General features: G+C 36.2%; 1 non-coding gene across 1 annotated transcript; it reads right to left on the reverse strand.

Moving 5' to 3' along the window:
• Positions 1–346: 346 nt before the first annotated feature.
• On the reverse strand, positions 347–485 carry LOC129509203 (small nucleolar RNA SNORA1). Its single transcript, XR_008664312.1, has one exon. It is a non-coding gene; the product is annotated as a small nucleolar RNA SNORA1 (small nucleolar RNA).
• Between the last annotated feature and the right edge of the window lie 20,180 nt (positions 486–20,665).

Here is a 20,665-nt window from a genome sequence, read left to right on the forward strand (position 1 = left end):
TTATTTAAGTAATTTTACATGTGATTCCTTCCACTGCCAATCATTGTAGTTCCTCCAAAGTCAGAATAATAATCTTCAAAATAGCCCTTTAAAAAGAACTTTTGTTCAATCCCCAGTTATCACTGTCAGTCCAGAGTACTTTCAGTTGGGCTTCTTTGACCTCCACTTGAGTATGGATATACTTCAGAAATTCCCAACCTGTAATCTTTACCAATTTCTTATGGCTCTAGAAGTCAAATTGCAGGAAGTACATTGATTGCTATTTTGGCAAAGGATCTAAGGTTATTATTCCTTAGTTGTTCCTAATGAAAAGTCTTCTTCCACTCTACTCCATGAGCCTAGCAGAAAATGTTACAAGTCTCATTGTAACTCACCATTGCAATGAACTTGCTGTAATGGAAGCATAACCCATGTCTCAATGTACCTACATTAACAATTTCTGGATACCATGAATGACAGTGCCCATTTCCATCTAGAATAAGGCTTTGAATGTTTCTTCATAACCCATGCCATATCCTGAACAATAAAGGAGCTTGAAAAACATTTGTTGACGAATGAAACATAGAGAGAGAAATGCTAACTTATTATTGAATTTATTCTAAATGTTTCAATAAGATGTGAAATTATATTTCATTTTAAATTTTAAAAAAGAACAAAGGAAATTAAATGCAAATTCTTGCTCAAATGAAATTATTTTACTCCTAAAGTAAACCCCAGATTACTTAAAGATCTAAAATGCCAGTAGGAAACAAATAGAAGGTAAAATATTCAAGTTAAATTTACTTCAGTTTTGGGATCCCTGGGTGGCGCAGTGGTTTGGCGCCTGCCTTTGGCCCAAGGCGTGATCTTGGAGACCCGGGATCAAATCCCATGTCCGGCTCCCGGTGCATGGAGCCTGCTTCTCCCTCTGCCTATGTCTCTGCCTCTCTCTCTCTCTCTCTCTCTCTCTCTCTCTGTGTGTGACTATCATAAAAAAAAATTACTTCAATTTTAGTTTACTTTTTTAAAAGCTGTTTTAAAATTTATTTTTAGAAATTGAATGATGAATTTATGTACTTGAGTTAAATTTTGATTTTTTAAAGAAGGTCTCATGTTTTCTCATTACCAAATCATTTTTAAAAGACTAATTCTAGGATTGATAGAGTTTGAGGATTTGGTGATAGATTCTGGGCTTGAAGTCAAAGCACTGCTCAAAGTGGGCTGTCCAAAGGCATTGGAATGCTCTGGTTATTCATTTCTTAGGATTGAATCTCAAAATTGAGAACTTAAAATGCAAGAATATTATCTTGGAGTGGTGATGGATGTTGGCAATGAGCAGAAATAAGGATATTTACTAAGTATACTATCATACTTTTGCAAGGAAAATATGAACAAAGAATATACTTATTTATACAGACAGGACCTTATATGAAGACATTAATAATAATTAAACTTGAACCCTAAGGGAAATGGCTTTTAATCTTTTTTTTTTAATTTTCAGAATATTTTGAGAATTTGAGGAAAGCCATTGTACCCCATTTTCCATAAAAATAAGGAATACAAAATTACATTTTGTGAATCAACTTTACAAAGTTCTTGGACCCTCTAAAACTCTTCCATTGGTCTGAGCTAAAGACCCTTTTCTTATTTGACACATTTAGTACTGATCACATATGTGCTTCTTTCTGGTCTGAGAATTCAAATAATAAATATAAATATATATATTCCTTTGATATAAGCCAAGCTTCTAATCTTTTCATCCTGTCTTACCAGTACAGTATGAGATGAGGCAAAGAGAATCAGAGCTGGCTCCCTGCACAGAGCCTGTTTCTCCCTCTGCCTGCGTCTCTGCCTCTCTTTCTGCATCTCTCATGAATAAATAAATATAATATCTTTTAAAAAAGGGGCGCCTGGATGGCTCAGTGGTTGAGCATCTGCCTTCGGCCCAGGGCGTGATCCCAGGTCCTGGGATCAAGTCCCACATCAAGCTCCCTGCACAGAGCCTGCTTCTCCCTCTGCCTGCGTCTCTGCCTCTCTCTCTGTATCACTCATGAATAAATAAATAAAATATTTAAAAAAGAGAGAAGGAGAATCAAAGCTAAGAGGAAAAACAGACTTCTTTTCACGATCTAGAGCATAGCCAGTCTATGGATCCCTTGTGGGTTTTCTTGAGGTGGCAGTGGTAATAAGGAGAGGCAGAGGAGGACAGATGACTGTTAGTTGCATGACAGAAAATTACTCCCAACAACAGGAAAAAGAAATATAAAAAGATGACTTCAAAATGGACATATGATACGGCTGCCACATTTTTTTCACTTCTGTCATGAACTAAAACTTTTGGATGTTAGCACTTTGACCCTGACCCATATCAATAGTTTTCATTTTTCAGAGTGGAATACAAAGGTGGGAGAAGATTTCTTTGGTAAATATTTCAATGATTGGCTTTAGGGGATGCCTGGTTTTATTGATTTTTGCAAGAAAGATTATGGCCGAGATTTGGGAAAACAGAAAGGGAAACAATGTAGGGCTAGTCAATGTTCTTAAACTCCAATGTGCAAATGGGTCACGTTAAAAAAACTCACCCCTAAAAATTCCAAGTTAGCATTTCTGGAGGGGTGCTAGGAATTTATTCTTTCAATCAAAAATCCTTTGCAATTAATTCTAAGATCTAATACATGAACAATATTTTAAGAAACAATGATGAAATGTCCAGGAAGAGTAGATGAAATGTCTGTCAGAAGTAATTGTATTTGAGGTGAAAGTGTGTGTGTGTGTGTGTGTGTGTGTGTGTCTCTATGTTTGGGGAGGAAATTTTGGGTTTTTGTTCTAAAAGTGAGATGGGAAACAAAAGGCAATATTCATTTAGACAACACTTGGTTACCTGCTAGGCACTTGTTCTTACCCTCATGGGGACTAAATTTTAATATTAGGGGGAGTCAGACTGTAGCCAATACACTTAATAAGTTAAATAGTGTGTCAAAAGGAGAAAAATACTATAGAAATAAAAATAAATAGATCAAAGTAAGGAAATCAGAACTGCTTAAGGGATAAGTTCTAATTTTGGACTGGGTGGCCAGGGATAAGCCCTAATTGACAAGGTGACATTTTAGCAGAGACCATGTCTTTCTGAGGAAAGAGAATTCCAGAAGGATCCCACTTGGGCCCTCAGGGAAAGATTAGTTGTTATGGGAATAAAGCAAAGAAAATGAGAGGGAAAGCAAGGAATTAACTAGGATCCGGTAATATATAGCCTTCTAGACCATTGTAAAGACCTTGGTGCTTATTTAGCAAAACTGAATCATTAGGGGATTTTGAGAGAATAATCACAAGAACTTTTTTTTTAAGATTTTATTTATTTATTTATTCATGAGAGAGAGAGAGAGAGAGAGAGAGAGAGAGAGAAACAGACACAGGCAGAGGGAGAAGCAGGCTCCACACAGGGAGCCAGATGTGGGACTCATTTCCTGGTTTCCAGGATCACACCCTGGGTCGAAGGTAGCGCCAAACCTGCTGGGCCACTGGGCCTGCCCTAGTCACAAGATCTTACTTGCATTATTAAAGAGTAACTCTAGTTGCTGTATTTCAAAGGGACCATGGGTGGGAGTGCTGAGTGGTAAGAGTAGAAATTTGGGAGAAATTCAAAGATAGATGACCAGTGGTGGTGGTGGTGGTGAGAATTCGAAGAAATTCAAATAGATTTTGAAAATAATTTAAAAAAATGTTGATTGAATAAATATGATAGTATGATAGAGGGGAATAAAGAATGGCTCCCTGCTTCTCCCTCTGCCTGTGTCTCTGCCTCTCTCTCTCTCTCTCTGTGACTATCATAAATAAATAAATAAAAAATTAAAAAAAAAAAAAAAGAATGGCTCCAAGGTTTTTGGTCTCAGCTACATGGAAGGATAAAGTTGCCATCAACTGAAATGAGATTCTGAGACAGAATACCATCAAACCCTCCAGTTCCCTGCTATTCTCAGTAACATGATATGGAGTGGTCAGTGCCATAAGACATGAATTTGTCTCCTTGATCTGCTATACAGTAGTGATTTGAACAATGCATTGAACCCATCTCCTCATACTTAAAATGAAATATATGTGAACTGAAATAATAGATGTGAAAATTTTTAACGTGTTTATAGCAGAAAGTTTTAAGATTTCATAATTTTACCTAGACTTACTTGGTAGTTCCAGATTATGAGTTTTTGTCTTAATTGTAGAAATGCAATAAATATAATAGTGCTATTTGTTTTATATCTAATATATGCCAGGCATTGCATAAAGCAAGTTGGACATGCTAGTACTCACTCTTATGACAACTTTACAGATCTGGGAATGAAGGTCAGAGATTTTTAAAAAAATTCTTAAGTTCATGAAAATAATAAATGGTATAATTTTAATTTAAATTTAGACTCTTTCACCCTTTCCATATAGCTTCCTACTAGATAGGAAATCACATCAACTAAAACTAGTAAATTGTGGTCTTATTTTCTTTATAAAATTCCACATGTGGTAGTATTGTGGTTAAAAAAATAGTAGGCTGAGGGTATGCCCCACAAGATGCAAAGCCAAGATTTAATTGTAAAGCAAAGCAAATTTGAATATTTTAGGTGTAGAAGCACTAAGAAAAGGCCACATAGGATTAATAAGACTATTTCATTCATATACTTTGGAATTACTTTGTTAAAAGAAGGAATTCCGTGTGATCTAGGACTTTTACAGAAGTGTAAAGACCCTATAATCCTACCAAATTCATGGTTATGCACTTCTTCAGGATTTTCTTCTATGAAAATTAGTGGCTCTTGCAAAAGACATACATATTTTTATTCAGTTGATGGACTGTCAGCCAAAGATAGGCTATATAATTTTTATAATAACAAAGGGGAAGTTAGATTACTTTAAGAGCTTTGGTTGGTATAAATTTCCTTTAATAACTGAGTTTAATGTTTATTTTTGTTTTATAATTTCTTCTTTTCTAATATTATCTACCACTCTTTCCCTTTCCTTTTGACTGAAGATATAAAATGCCCTTGTTTTTGAAAAGGAGAGCAAACAGGGAATATTGTGCCTTTTAAATAATCCATGCAATTCATAAATGTATTTCTGTTGGCCTATTAATTATTTTCAGTATATAAAGTGAAGTTGGGTTTTAAAAATACTATTTTGTTTTGATGTTTGGACGTTTATTATTAAGCCAAACAAAACTGAGCAAGTTCACTATTCATGTCTCCTTTTTTTTCCTACATAGCACTATTTGCTTTCTGTTTTTTAAGATTGTTCATCATAAAGATTTTTATTTCTCCTTTTATCTTCCCACAGACTTATTGCAGAGTCAAAAATCCTCTACTTTCTATTAGAGGAAAACAAAATCCTTTAACATATTTCTTGCAAATGCTGTTGATTATGTGTGGAGGTAACACATATGCTCCTACTTCTAAATACCCTGCTCACTGAGATAGCCAGAGAGGCCAGAGACAGCTATTTCTAGAATAACCATAGGTGTAGGGACACAAGCATAAATATTCAATATGTAATGAATTAGTTATGGCATTATACAGAATCCTCTCCTTACTCTCAAGTTTAATTACTCTTCCTTATTGATAATCATATTATTATATTAATTTGATAAAAACTAATATAAAAATTTCCAAATTTATTGGTTTATTTAATCTTTAGGACAATATTTTGGTATTGGTACAGAAGATATAATTTTCCCAACTTATTGATGAATACACTGAAGCTGAAACAACTCATCTGTCTAATTTCTCATAGCGACTATTTAGACTTTGGTTTTGATACTCTGGATCATCTAATGCACTATTTGCAAAATGATCTAAAGCACTAACACTTTTCTAACTTCATATGTCCCATTGGGCATCAACACTTTGTGCTCACTGATTATCATTAGTGTCTAGTGTGTCCCACTGGATTGCTTCCAATCTTCTCTCTGTGATCTGGAGTGTTCCTCCAGCCATCCATGGAGAATCCATACAACCAGGGGACCTCGAATCCAGCTGGGGTCTTGTCTCTGATTTCTGATAGCTTCTTCCTGTATATCATACTTAGTGCTACTTTTATCTTAAGTATGTGTGATGAAGTTAATTTGTTGAAAATGTGATCCTATATGGGAGCTGAAACTAAGGGGTAAACTGTGGAATTAGAGTTTCTGCAAGTTCATTTTTATTATTGCTTTATTTAATTTTGATAAATGAACCAGAGCAAATTTGATGATATTTTATGCATAATACTTTAAATTATATCCATAAGTGCCTATGTCCAGGAAAAGACTGAGAATCTTAGCATGATAAACTATTTTTGGATTTATATTTAACATTAATTTGTTGTTTATGAATTCATATGTTATCTGCTAGATCTTGTGAGCAGATATTCATTGATTGATAGTAAAGGTTAAAATATAAGATTCAAGGGTAAAAGATCAACAGGATTAATTGAACGACTCATATTCCTTAGATTTGTTTTTGACAAAATAAGAAAGACCATCATTATCCAACGTTAGAAATAGATAACTTGGCCCATCACATAAGACCTATTTAAAATTTCTTGGCTAATTTTAAAACTAACAATGATACTTTCTAGTACATAGTGGATAGGAAAATAGGTGATTTTTTAAAAAATACTAATGCCTCTGACCTCATTTTGATTTGTATTCTGCTAAATTTTTTTTACTACTTTTGAAATAAAGTTTAATGGGAAGACAACAATTTATAAGCATCACTTCATTAAGCTCATTAGCAGAGAATGTTTCTCTTTTTCAAGTAGTTTATCCCTTGAAGCATACTTCTTGTTTGCCCTTCCTCTGCTCTGATCTCCCCCAGTGACATCCTTGTCTGCTCCTCACCAGGCACAGGGGCATCAGGAACAGGTTGGCCTCCCTCCTTCTCCCTCCTTCCCTACTCCATCCACACAGGCTTCTTGCTTTCTGTGAATATGTTAGGCATGTTCCTGCCTCAGCGGCTTTGCATGGACTGAAGCAACCTGGAAACTCCTCACAGAAACCCACCCAACCTCCTTCTTCACCTATGTCAGCATTTGGATCAAAGTCACCTTCTCAGTGAGATTTTCCAAACCACTCTCACCACTGGTAGGTACTTCCTGTCCCTTTTTCCTCAATATTTTTTATTTTTTTATTTTTTATTTTTAAATTTTTTAATATTTTTTATTTTAAAATTTATAACCTCTAATATACTGTAACATCTTCTTGTCTGTTTTGTTTCGTGCCTATATTAGTCTTTCTTGTTATGGCAGCCCAAGCAGAATAATATAGGCAATAGACAAAATAGGTAAGAAGACACTGTAGTATTAGAAGTTACAAATTTTATGAAGAAAAACATTAAGAAAAAGGGATTAGGAAGAACAACCAGTGGTGAGAGTAGTTTGGAAGACTACATTCCTCAGTGTGTATGCACAAAAAGAGCTCTCTGGTGTCTCTCCCTCTCTCTTTTTTTAAGATTTTAAATTTATTCATTTGAGACAGATACAAAGAGCAGCAAGCCAGCCTGAGCAGAGAGAGAGGCAGAGGCAGAGTCAGAGGGAGAAGCAGGCTCCCCACTGAGCCAGGAGCCTGAGGCTTGATCCCAGGACTTGGAGATCATGACCTGAGCCAAAGGCAGATGCTTAACCGACTGAACCACGCAGGCACCACTCTTGTGTCTCCTCTTCTAGTGACAGTGGCTCCATCAAATTAGGACTCCAAGGACTCCTAGGTGGCTCAGTGGTTGAGCGTCTGCCTTTGGCTCAGGACGTTATCCTGGAGTCCTGGGATCAAGTCCCGTATCGGGCTCCCTGCACGGAGCCTGCTTCTCCCTCTGCCTGTGTCTCTGCCTCTCTCTGTGTGTCTCTCATGAATAAATAAATAAAATCTTGAAAAAAATTAGGATCCCAATCTTATGATTTCATGTGACCTTAATTATGTCCTAAGGACCCTGTTTCCAGATACAGTTGTATTGAGGTTATGGTTTCAACATATGAAATAGGGAGGGGGGACACATTCACAGAAGCTTTTGTGTGTTTTATTCACTGCTCTCTATTCCTACTGCCTACAAGAATAGCTGGCACACAGTGGGCACCTGAGAAATATTTTTGAATTGTGACTGAGTGACTTAAAGTACTCAGAACTTGAATGTATGGAATTGCTTACTTCATCTCATGCTTAACAAACTCTGTGACCTAACATCTGGGGCTGATTTAGGGAAGCACTGTAAGAAATTATGACAAAGAAGATGATCCCACCATGATGTTAAAGAGAAAGTTCACATGATTTAGCTGTTGTTCACTATTTCCCCTTCAATGAGGTAAACATCTTGAGTTGTCTTCCTTCAGTTCCAGTATACTTCTGCCAGATTATATTTTTATAACCAATTTGTTTCTTTAAAGAGACTCTGAGGTCCTATATACCCAAACATACAGATGTGGCTGAAGAGTAAGACATAAGTATGACATAAGCAATAAAACTTCTTTTTTTAAAAAAGATTTTTTTTATTTATTCATGAAAGACAAACAGAGAGAGAGAGGCAGAGACACAGCAGAGGGAGAAGCAGGCCCATGCAGGGAGCCCGATGTGAGACTTGATCCCGAGTCTCCAGGATCACGCCCTGAGCCAAAGGCAGGCACTAAGCTAGGGAGCCACCCAGGGATTCCCAGCAATAAAACTTCCTATAATAAAAAAAAAAAACAAAATACAATGTCTAAAAGGTGTAAACAGACTCCGGAATGGACATTGTCGGTGGCTATCATCACACAATTCAATTTTTTCCAAGTTTTGTATGTATTTAGTATCTTATTTGATTCCTGAAACACCTAAGGTAATGAATTACTCATGAAGTTGAGTAAGTGAACAAACTCTGGATCTGGTATAGCTCATCAAACACACTTACCTTTGATCTTTCTTTTTATGTGCGAATGAAATAAATATGTTTGCGGAATCAAAAAATATTATAGACAAAATATATATATATATATATTATAGCCAATTCTGACTGTCCTTGAAGGCAATTGGGTGTATGTCCAGAGATCTATGAGGGTACATAAGTTATTTAATGCATGTAAGAGAGCAAACACTATTTATGTGTGGAGCTTAATAGCTCTTTTGTACCCCATCCTGGCATGAATGTTCTGGAATTGTCTCCTTAGCTTCTTTCTCTTTACCTATTGCCTGATGACACAAAGAGTAGAGGCAACTGAGTTTTTATAAAACTCTAAAATAACTAATCAGAACTGAAGATGAACTAGATCTATCACCTGAGGGAATGTGAAGTTTTGGGGGTTTATTAGATAAGAAGGTACACCAGAGGAGACAGGATGTAAAATTTCTTCTCAAGAAATCAGAACAAGATGCTTCTATAGACTATGAGGTACTAGGGAATCAAAAAAGTCAGGTAATTTTTAATATGATCTGCTGTGAAACATCTACATGGTAAGATGCAAATAAAGCTAAAATTCTCTGGGGGCGGCTATGATTCTTCAAATTTGATACTGACCTCAGAATGCAATATATAGATCAAAGTTTCATAGGTATTACAAAGTAGCAGTGGAGGAATGGAAATGTTTTGCTGCCATGGAAAGGGGACTTAGCTGTGGGGTACTGTGTGAACAAATTCAACTTTTTGTGAGGAACACAGACTAGTCACTGTTACAAATGAAGAAAGTGTGAGAGAAATTGAGAGTATTATCTTTTGACTCAAGAGAGCTGAATAGTGCATCCCTTAGTAGATAAACAAAAAGTATTTTGCATTAGTCATAGAAAACAGAAATTACCATGCATTTGTTATTATGAATTGTCTTTGTTAAAGCAAGAGAGTAGGAGAGCAACTTCCATATACTTTGTCCAGGTTCCATGGAAGGGTATAAAGTAGTCCCCTAAACATGGATCAATGAAATAAATGACTCTTGAAAATGTCTAGGACATTGATTATTTTATCTATTGATTTACTGATTATTTTTATACTTTATATATTATAAAAAACAAAATAGAAAAATAAAAATCAGAGGCTAATATAAAGCTTACCAAAATAGCAGTATCTCTTTTAAAAAAAAAACCACACAGGTGAGGGAATATTTGAAAAACAGGAATGTGCTGAAAACAGCAGGCCCAGATGGCATGCACAATAGGGTATTAAAGAGAACCAGCTTGTGAACTTACTAAGCTAAGCTGCTTCAGTCAGTAATAAATCATGGATATCTGAGTGGGAGGACTCCAGTCTCCCCCACTTTAATGGGGGAATAAAATCATACAACCTATCCAAACTGAAAGAAAAATGACAATGAACTTGGTCAGAAAACCATATATGTAATGAAAAATATTTTCTGCAAATACATGGAAAGCAAGTATATAGTAAATCAAAGCAAATATATAGTAAATCAATAAGTGGAAGCATTTAAAAAATAAAACCATATAAATTTTACATGTGCTTTTCCCAAAATAAAATGACTGATTCTATTTGATACTGTAAATTTAGTCAGATTTATAGTCTGCACAAGTATAACAAAGCAACAAAGTTAAGATAAGGATCTCAGTTACTTAAGTGGGAGAATTTGATACAAAACATTTTGGCAGACATCTGGGAGAGTAGTGTAATATTACTAAAGAAATTTTTTTTCAGTAGCTGAAAAATGAGTCAAGGATCTTGACGAATACCAATAGCAGTATGTTTAGTGTGCTTTCTTAATACTTAATTTTAGAAAAAATGTAGATATTTGCTCCACAAAGATGAGAGTTACATGGATTTGGAAAGATGACATAATTAGATCTTATGATATATTAGACATTGTATTTTGTTTTTTTATGATAAGAAATTTTATTTTTTTTTAATTTTTTTTTATGATAAGAATTTTATTGCTTATGTCATCCCCTCTCTTTTCCTCCTTATGTCCTTACTCCTCTACTTCTGTGGAGTGTGGACTGTTGTTCTTGCTGAATGATACTATTTTTCTTGGAACATTAATTTTTGAGAAAAAGTGTGTATGAGTGCAGTGGGAGGTATATATCATGGTGGGGACCTGTCGGACACATACAAACACATACACACAAAATCATTGAGTAGAAGAAACACAGAGCTGCAGTTAAGAGAAGTCTTCCTTCCACTTTTCTGATATAATTGTGATTAAATAATACAAAAGATGATAAAGACAACCACAGTCATCTGCTGAACACTCATCACATTTCATTGTCCTCAGTCCTTCAGATCCATGATTTGTCATCACTGTCACAGTCTGTTCCCGTTTGATATACTAGGAGGCTAAGTGCAGAGAAACTTCAATACTTTGAGGAAGGCAAACTCTAATCATTACAGAGTTTTAGGTGAAGCTACTACTGCATTCTTTCCATCTTAAAATAAAGCAGATAATGGAGACTTTCCAAAGGTCACCAAATAAATGCTGTACTTTTCTCTGGACTTATTAAAAAACATACAGTTTCCTCAATAGCATACCAGGATTGGTTTTTTCCTTTTACCTATTTCAAGGGCTTTGAGGGGGATACATTCCATACCATTAGAGACATATTTTCAACTTAAGAAGAAGCTACTATATTTAGCAAAGGGAATGGTTTGCGTTAAGTCATAACATCAGGAAGCACTGGGGAAGAGAACTTTTCTCCCTAAAAGGAAAGTATAAGACATGACTGAATAATGGTGACTATAAGAGACAGAGTTTTTTGTTTGTTTGTTTGTTTTTAGTTGAAACCCACAAAATGATGACTTCTTGTGAAATTGAATGCCCTACCTACATATCTCAGTGTATATTGTAAGTCTTCCACCTGTATGCACCTATATGGTTATGGCATTGTGTTAAGCTCTATGAGGATCAAGAATAGTAAGAGATGGAAACTTAGGACTATCAGATGGGGAAAAAGAAAAAAAAAATAGGAAAGGCCATTTCTATGATGTCTTGTTTGTAAGGGCAGAAGTTTTTGGTTCAAAGTCACTCCCTTTTTTTTTTTTCCTTTAAAAAAAAACAAAAAACAAAGTCACTCCCTTTGGGGATCCTTGAGTGGCTCAGCAGTTTAGCATCTGCCTTTGGCCCGGGGCATGATCCTGGAGTCCTGAGATTGAGTTCTGCATGGAGCTCCCTGCATGGAGCCTGCTTCTTCCTCTGCCTGTCTCTGCCTCTTTGTGTCTCTCATGAATAAATAAATTTTTAAAAAAAGTCACTCCCCTTTGCTCAGGTCCCTTTGGCTCCTCATCTTTTGCAAAGGCAAAGACTTCCTCACATATTCTTTCTTCTTCTTCCCTTGCTCTACTCTCTCCCCAGGAGCCTCTGAAGTGAACATGAACATAAGCAGACAACAATACACAAACATCTCCTGAGAGGAATTTTTACACTTGTCCTTTCTCTTACTGAGGCTAAAGGTCATGCATATGTAATTCAGAACACTACATGGATTTTCCATTTTAAAGAAATAAATAAAAGCTAAATCCAAAGACTATATACCTTCTAGTACTCCATAAAAGGCTGGCTAATTTATTGTTCTTATGTATTACTTTGCATGAGTATTCACACATTTTCTTATTCTTTAGTTTCTCTTTTGTGATCTTGTTCACCAGCTCCTGGTTGTGGTTTGGCTCTTGTTTCCCTTTCTCAGTAATCAGAATTTCTACTAGATTAGCTCCCCACCCCCACCTGCCCTTAGTAGTAAATGGGTTAGGTAAGAATTTGGCAGAGGGGTGCCTGGGTGGCTCAGTGAAGCTCAGATCATGATCTCAGAGTCCCAGGATCAAGCTTCATGTCAGGCTCCCTGCTTAGAGGAGAGTCTGCTTCTCCCTCTGCCCTTCACCCCTGCACATGCTCTCTTTTTCTCAAATAGATAAAACCTTAAAAAAAAAAGAAGAAGAAGAATTTGGCAGGATGTAGGTAGTCCAAGATGATTCCACATTCTTTGTGATTTGGGGAGATGAAGGAATACCCAACAATACAGAGGTTTCTATCCTCTCCTATTGAGCTCACTAACATAGCAGGTGCAAAGGTCTGCTGTGGCCAATGGTGTATGAAGCTGCGACAGTGCTGTGTCTGTGTTCATATTTGTATAAATAGTATCACTAATAATTCTTCTAAAGACTTTCTAGACTGGCCCAGGGCTAAGTCCTTATTCTTACTTGAGTTATCACTTTGTGTTGTGATCTGTATTGTGTCTCCTTTCAGCATCAGTAAGGCGGCTGTGGTGTTAACTGCCCAACACAGGGCACATGAGAGAGTTGGTTGTGTTAGAGCCTGTAGGTTCCACACGGGGAGACTTTCTTATTTGGATTTCAGTTCAAATGTTGGGTCTTTAAAAAGAGAAAGTACATAGAAAGGAGCTTGTTTTGGCCAAGGGCTATCAGTCAGAAATATATTCGGAGGCTGAATGACTGTTAGTCAAAAAATATTCTTTCCATACCACTAGAAACTTCCAGGTTCTCACTTGGCAGTGAGTCCTCAAATTGGAGTTTGTATGAATGCTTCAACTTCTGCCATGTGAAGGAGGCTCTAAGTAGACTCTAAATCTTGCCTTATAAAACTTGGTCCTGAAATCATCCTGAAGATTCCTTACCCTAACCCTTGATATAGTTCATTTGATGCCCTAATAAAAGAACAGGTATTAGTAACCATCTTTGGTAAATGGCTTAAATTCTCTCTTTTTTTCTTTTAGAAATAGAAAGCTCATACTTCTCAACAGTCTGTTTCTTTTGAATGTTCTGAGGATTACCTAGATAATATGATTTCTCTCAGTGTTAGAAATGCCACTTTATTACAAATATTAATATCACCAGGCAGATTAAGTACATAGGCTATGAACCATGCTTTATGAATTTCCCATAAAAATACTGCTATTTAAATATTACTATTTAAATCTAACTCTAGTTAAGCTTAACAATTCATCATTTTGATTCAAATGTGAAATTAAAATATGGATTTATAATGGAATTATTGATATAGCAATGCTGGTTATAACTGTCTATATATAATTTGATGAACTGGATATTCAAAATCAGTAAGATTTTAATATCAGAAAAGGAAAATTTCAAACTTTTGTTCTATTTTAACCAATTAGTAATGTGCTGTAGTAGCTAACTCAGCCAAATTAAATCAGACTCTCCTTTCAAACAGTGGCTATGCTCCTTACCAGATCTGTGACACTGGACAGGTTCATTTTACTCTCTAGGCTGAGTTTCTCCATCTGTAAAAATGAATTCATAAGATTATTGTAACGAACAATGTGTATAACTTCTATAAAGCAAATTTTACAGTGACTGGCCCATATTAATTACTCAGTGGATCTCAATTTTTATCATTTATATTAGTTAGGGTGATCAACTTCTGTGCCCCTCACCTTGAATAGATTTTGCACTCCACCTTATCTATCTGTATTTTCTTGTAATAGATAGTAGCTGGCTACAAACTCCTTGCTATTCCTCCTATTGGGAGATGGCTTTTATTTCTACCTTTTGGATTGGAGATGGGTTCTGTGACTGCTGGATCAAAATGTGGCAGAAATGATGCCACACCAATTTCTGGATTAGCCCCAAGGAACCATAATATTTGAGGTACTTGCTCTTGAATGCCTGAGCCACCATGTAAAAAGACCATATACTCTGAAGCCAACATACAACATATGTTAAGAAGCCCTAACAACCTCATGTGTAGTCCCAGGAGTAAAGGCACCAAAACCACTGGTAAGCATCCCAGCTGAGATCCCAGATTACATTAAGTACCAACTTGCCAGCCATGTGATTAAACTACTATGGAGGTTAGATTTTCTAGGGTACCAGGGGATGCTCCTCCATGGATACTGCAGGGACAAGCCTGCCTCTCTGAGCCATGTCAGATTGCAAAATAATGAGCAGTAGAACTGATTTATGTTCTAAATCAGTAGAACTGATTCTGAGGTGGCTTGCTATCCAGCAGTAGATAACTGGAGTATTTGCCAATCTTTGGAGGTTTTTTTCTTAAATTTCACCTCCCTGATAAAGCATTGCTCACATACTTCAACACATTCTGATATGCTCTTTTATTATATTCTATAGCTTTTAAGGTCTATGTTACTCTTTATGTTATTTAATAAAAAATGGACTTTGGATATACATGTTTAAACATTTATTTATTTTTATTAATATAAACTTTAAATATTTCTATTGTTGATATTAATATTTAAAATAGATATTTTAACTCTTAAAATATAATTTTAAAGATTTTCTTTGTGTAGATTATTTCCTTTGTTTTAGTATTATATATATGCATGTGAGTATGTATACAAATATAAATATACACATACATTATATATTTTATTTTATTTTTTTAAATTTTTATTTATTTGTGATAGTCACAGAGAGAGAGAGAGAGAGAGAGAGAGAGAGAGGCAGAGACATAGGCAGAGGGAGAAGCAGGCTCCATGCACTGGGAGCCTAATGTGGGATTCGATCCCGGGTCTCCAGGATCGTGCCCTGGGTCAAAGGCAGGCGCCAAACCGCTGCGCCACCCAGGGATCCCTCATTATATATTTTAATATATATCCCTTCTTTCATAAGTTTTATCCTTTTATAACTTTTTATCCTTTCTTTTATAATGGTTATAGCTCTGATAGTATTTGGTATATGACTTGTCCATGGTATATGTTCAAATAATTCGTGAAAAATATCATTGCATATTGACTTTGCTTTGTTTTCCTAGAAGTTCTAGTAGTTCACTCATTCCTTCCCTGTTTTCTACATTACGATGACATTTCTGCATTACATGATATTATCAAAAAACAAACATGAATAGGTCCCAACCCTTCCTTAAAAACCCATGAATGTCTTCCCACTGGTCTGGGCCACATGGGGGCTATTTTCCATCATCCTGTGAGGCCAGGCATGATGTGATATTGGCCCACTTCTTCAACTTCATCATGGATTAAACTCTGTGACTATATTCCAGTCACATGGGCCTCTGTCAACTCTTCATGCTGGCTAGGTCTCCTTCTACCCCATGACCTTTGTGTGTGTCATTCTATTGGCTGAAATGCTCTTCTCTGTGCTCCGAGCACCTCTTGTCCATCTTTGCTTGCCCTGAACCTACTCAATGCTACAGGCGTGAGTTAAGCTACCATCAAGACTTTTCTAATTCTTCTACTGGGAAAGAATCTCTTCTTCCTGGGTCCTACCAATGAATTGTAGCTTTATATCTCACATATTTTTCCACAATTGTATTAAAATTGCAGTGAAGCTGCAAAAAAGGCTGCCCTTAGTGAGACACAGTTGATTTCCCACAAGGAGAAAAGGTCACTCATTACGAAACTTTCAAGGTCATCCACATGAGAAATTTTTAAAACAAGCAAATAATATATCAATAATGAGTTTTAGAAAAATGAGTTTAGTCAACAATATTTGAGAAACATTTTTGTCAGAGACAAGGCTCTGAACTTATTACTTACTAAAAGACAACTTTTGTTCAGTCCACTTCACCATTATTTTATGTTCTTGATTGTAGGATTTATGTATGAATATTCCTTGCATAATTGACCAGCTCGAAGATCTTAGATCATGTCTAAGAATTTTCTAAGTATGCAACCAAGGAAAGCATTCAGCTTTCCCATATAAGCAACAGGACAGGTTATATATTTATTCTGAATTAAATAACCAGTTACCTTGACAATGAAAAGCTGGTCCATGCCATTCCCAACATTCCCAATGTTATTGTATATTTAATTCCTTATATGACACTATTTTCTTCCTCTTTCTTTTCATCACTCTCTTTGGTTCTGAAGAATTGTATTTACTTAATATACCTAAATCTTTACATTTCTCATTTTCACACTTGCTTCTTGGATTGTGCCCCCTCTTCTCATTATGCTTGCATATTAGGGTCTCATCTACCTTTTATTCTGTGGTCCACATGCAGCTAACTCTAAGATCAGTCCTTTGTTACCACTTAAGATTGTCTGAGAGGGACTATTCTCTTCTCCAGGTTTCAGTGTCATCATGTACCTAGTTTGTTTTTTAATGCTGACATTTTTATTACCCAAGTTCCCAGTGGTCAAAGGAGTTTTTTCATTTCTGTCTTTACAACATCTATAACTCATAATACTGTGGGAAAGAAATCTTGATGCTTGGAAAGAGTATATCAATCTACCAAATCTAATGTCTCCCAAATCAACCTCCTTTTGAGATGTTGAAATTTGAGTTCTTCTTTATAGTTGAAAAGCAGTTTAAATCACCCACTTGTAGAAAGGCCACAGAAAAAATTGGCAAAGGTGTAGTAGTCATGACCCAGAGTATTCATTATGAAATATTACATTTTCCAGGGTCTGATATTCCAAGGATACAGTTACTGAGAGATATTTCTGAGTGGCCTAAAGATCAAAGAAATCTGCAAATACCCGAGCTTTCCCTTGTTTGGAACATTAAGATTCTTATTTTCCCACCTTTCTCTTAACTGGAGTACCCATCAGCAAGGTAAGGTCACTTGTCTCCTAAAACATCAATTAAGAGTAATTCCTAGAGGGGGTACCAAGGTGGCTCTGTATTTGAGCGTCTGCTTTTGGTTCAGGTCATGATCCTGGGGTCCTGCGATCGAGTTCTGAATCAGGCTTCCCACAGGAAGTCTGCTTCTTCCTCTGCCTATGGTCTCTCTCTCTCTCTCTCTCTCTCTCTCTCTCTGTCTCTCTCTCTGTGTGTTTCTCATGAATAAATAAATAAAACCTTAAAAAAAATTCCTAGGGCTTCTGCCCCAAACTAGGAAGCTTGTTTTTTTTTTCCTCTCCAATTATTAGCCAGTGGGCTCTGTGAGAGCTTAGGTTTTAGTTTCTATCTAAGATGGGTGAATACCATCATTATCAGACATGAAGGAAAAAATCAGATATTAGTTTCCCAAATGTAAGTGTAAACTAAATTCCACAGAATATGACCTACATTTGAATCCTACGTGTGACTCTATGTAGGTGAAATTTCTATGGAGTTGCTAAAGATAACGGAAATTTCCTCTGGTAAACCTTCTAACAACCTTTTAAGTATCCTACTGAGATGCCCTCTGCCCTCCAAAAAGAAACTGTGTGGCAATCTGCCTGGGAAAAAAGGGAACGGGGGTGGAGAATATGGCCATCCCTTTGTTCATTTGCCATAAACCATCATTTAATTGCTGCCAACTCTTTGTTGGATATGGTAATAGGCATTGCACATAGAAAGATGAGGAGACACAGTTCTAGTCATGAAAGTTCATAGAAAATTAACAGGCACAAAAACTTTCAATTAGGAAATTGAAGCACAAGAGTGAACACATTATCTGCAAACCTGGTAATAGAATTCCTCATATGGAAGTACTAATCTTAGTGGGAGATTTAAATAGACTTGTCAAAAAACTGATAGAACAAGTAGACAAAAAATAAGTAAACGTATAAAATATTTAAAAGCATGATTAGAAAAATAGACCTAAGTGGCAAATATAGACTATCATACCCACTGGGGGCAGAACACACATCCATTTCAACCACACACAGCATTTACCATAACTGACTGTACAATGGGTCAACTTTCAACAAATTTCAAAGGATTGAAATTACACAAGATATGTTCTCTGACTTCAGTGGAGTAAAGCTAAAAATTAATATCAAGAAAATAACTTAAAAACCTCAAATTTTGAAATGAAACAATATCTAAATAATTCTAGTCAGCTCTCGGAAGTTATTACTAAAGCTAAACATCCACATATTCTCTGAACTATCGGTTCTACTCCTAGGGATATGCTCCCCTGCCAAAAAAGATATATGAATTAGAGAATGTGTGTGTGTGTGCGCGCGAGCGCAGGTGTGTGAAATTGTGTACATTTATAATGTTCATGGTTAGTGTGTTAGTCAAATCTGAAATCAAACTACTAACAAAGAATGGAAAAGTAAATTTTGATATATTCATACAATGAGATACTCTACAGCAACAAAAATGAACACATTGCTGTTACTGTATATATTGCATCATAGATGTTACATGGAATCATACAAGCATTGCTGACAGAAAAGGATGGGTAGTCATGAATATTTGGGATAGTTGTGACCTTTCATGTGTAGTGAGAGTGGCGTGTGAGGTGGGTGTGTGGGCTAATGGTTATGTTTTCTTTCATCATCTGGTTTGGTAGATGCTGAGTTGTGTTCACTGTGAAGTTCATTGACTTATACGTTTGTGATTTGTGCACTTTCACGTACTCTGCACTTAAGATTTTTAAAAGGGCATTTAAGAAAAGAGGTTTTTCTCATTTTAGTATTATCTGAAGTCTTCTCTAATTTCCTTCTGAAATTCTCAGACATGAATTCCAATTCCTTACTCCTAGAATTTGATCTGTTGTTATTATTGGTCTTTAAATAAAGTCTTAAAATCTTCCTTGACCTAAAAAATTATAAAGAAACTATTTAACATTAAGTATAAGTGGGATTTTTAAAATATTAATTCTAAATCTTTATTTTTTAGAAAACTGTAGCTTGAGCAATAATTTTTGAGGGTTACTTAAATGTATTTATGTCTTCAAATGTTTAGGGTTTTATTTTATTTTATTTTTTATTATGATAACTATACTTTTTAATCCCTTATTTCCCCCAACCTCCCACCTATTTCTTCTCAGGTAACCATCAGTTTGTTCTCCATAGTTTAGAGTCTGTTTCTTGGTTTGTCACTCTTTGTTTTTCATTGCTTATTTGTTTTGTATCTTAAATTCCACATATAAATGGGATCATATGGTATTTGTCTTTCTTTGACTGGCTTGTTTCACTTAGCATTGTCCTCTCTAGCTCTATCCCTGTCATTGCAGATGGCAAGATTTTTTTTTTAAGAGTTATTTAGGGGAAAGGAGAGAAAATGAGTGGGAAATATCAGTGAGGGTGACAGAATATGAGAGACTCCTAACTCTGGGAATGAACAAAGGGTGGTGGAAAGGGAAGTGGGTGAGGGGTTGGGGTGACTGGGTGACGGGCACTGAGGGGGGCACTTGATGGGATGAGCACTGGGTGTTATGCTGTATGTTGGCAAATCGAACTCCAATAAAAAACATACAAAAATAAAGATTTATTTATTTATTCATGAGAGACAGAAAGAGAGAGGCAGAGACATAGGCAGAAAGAGAAGCAGGCTCCTTGCAGGGAGCCTGATGCAGGACTCGATCCCTGAACCGGGGTCATGCCCTGAGCCAAAGGCAGAAACTCAATCGCTGAGCCACCCAAGTGTCCCACAAATGGCAAGATTTTTTTTTTTTTATGGCTGAGTAATATTATATTGAGTATACGTACTGCATCCTCTTATCCATTCATCTATCCATGGACACTTGGGCTGCTTCCGTAATTTGGCTATTATAGATAATGCTGCTAGAAACACTGCATGTATCCTTTTGAATTAATGTTTTTGTATTTTTTGGATAAAAACCCAGGAGTGTAATTGCTGGATTGTAAAGTAGTTTCTATTAATTTTTTGAGGAAACTGTATACTGTTTTCCACAATGGCTGTACCAGTTTTTATTCCCACTAACAGCGCCAAAGGGTTCCTTTTTCTCCACATCCTCACCAACACTTGTTTCTTGTTTATTTATTTATTTATTTATTTATTTATTTTTTATGATAGTCACACACAGAGAGAGAGAGGCAGAGACACAGACAGAGGGAGAAGCAGGCTCCATGCACGGCGAGCCCGACGTGGGACTCGATCCCGGATCTCCAGGATCGCGCCCTGGGCCAAAGGCAGGCGCC

This window comes from Nyctereutes procyonoides, unplaced genomic scaffold (genome assembly GCF_905146905.1).
Source record: "Nyctereutes procyonoides isolate TBG_1078 unplaced genomic scaffold, NYPRO_anot_genome, whole genome shotgun sequence".
NCBI classification, from domain to species: Eukaryota; Metazoa; Chordata; class Mammalia; order Carnivora; family Canidae; genus Nyctereutes; species Nyctereutes procyonoides.